General features: G+C 50.9%; 1 pseudogene; it reads right to left on the minus strand.

Moving 5' to 3' along the window:
• Positions 1-602: 602 nt before the first annotated feature.
• Positions 603-782, minus strand: LOC142580574 (U2 spliceosomal RNA; annotated as a pseudogene).
• Positions 783-1,066: the final 284 nt, after the last annotated feature.

The following is a 1,066-nucleotide window of genomic DNA, read 5'->3' on the forward strand; positions in this document are numbered from 1 at the left end:
TTTCTTTTTTTTCTCAGCGAGGGAGCGAACCGCAATAAATAATACGAAAATAATGTATCGGAGTTGACTGAGTAATTGCAGCGGAAAAAAAAAATTGAGAACCCATTTTGTAAATCTCGTCATGGTGAATATATGTGGTAATGCAGACGTCATTCAGATACGTGTATTTGTCTCGTCCGGCCATCTGCACTTTGTCGGCAGTACTTGAGATACATTACCCCGCGTCTCCTCCAGTGCTGCTGAAACGAAGGCTCCCCTTCCCGCTGCCCATCCCATTTCTCTCCCCGCTTCGCGCCACAGGAATCGGCCAACAAGCAGCGGACTTCGCCACCTGCAATGCCAGCCAGCGAGACCCGCCTAGCGCCACCGAGACGAGCCCACCGTCCAAAAGGATCGGATTCCAACGCCGCATTTCGAGGCTCTTCCTCTCCTACCTCGACTCCGCGCGAGGTGTTCGAGAAGTTAACACGGAGGAGAGACGAGGGCATAGACTCGAACGAGAAGGACGTGTGGCAAACGGCGCTCAGTTCTGTATTGCGATATTTTACTGCGAAGCTGCTTATGACTATAGGCTTCCGGTCATTTTTCGTGCGCGTGTGCAGAAACGGTGGCCCGATCCCGAAGACAGTGCTATACCTGACCGACCTGCGGCGGAGGTGAAGCAGGCTTCGAGCGCTCCGCCAACTTGCAAAAGTAAGTCTAATATCTTGGGTCCGAATACAACCCGTATCAGATATTAAGCTGATAATAACAGATACTACACTTTGACCCGCGTCGGCCATGACTACGTTCGCACCGCCCTCTCTTTGTCGGCGTTTCAAGCGCTTGCGTATCTACTTTCCTTTCCTTCCGTTCTCCCGTGTTGGCGGTCCCGTCGGCCTCGCGGATGTACATAACGATCACGGCAAATGAGTTCGTAACTCTTAGTTCGTAAATGAGTTCAAAATTCTGTGTCACCTCTGTGTCATGTGGCAAACAGCTCCGCTGGTCATGAACCTTCACAGACTTGAATGGTCATGACTTTCCTTTCCTTCTTTTTGTGCGATAGCTAGGAGACCGATTGTTG

This window comes from Dermacentor variabilis, chromosome 4 (genome assembly GCF_050947875.1).
Source record: "Dermacentor variabilis isolate Ectoservices chromosome 4, ASM5094787v1, whole genome shotgun sequence".
Classification (NCBI taxonomy): Eukaryota; Metazoa; Arthropoda; class Arachnida; order Ixodida; family Ixodidae; genus Dermacentor; species Dermacentor variabilis.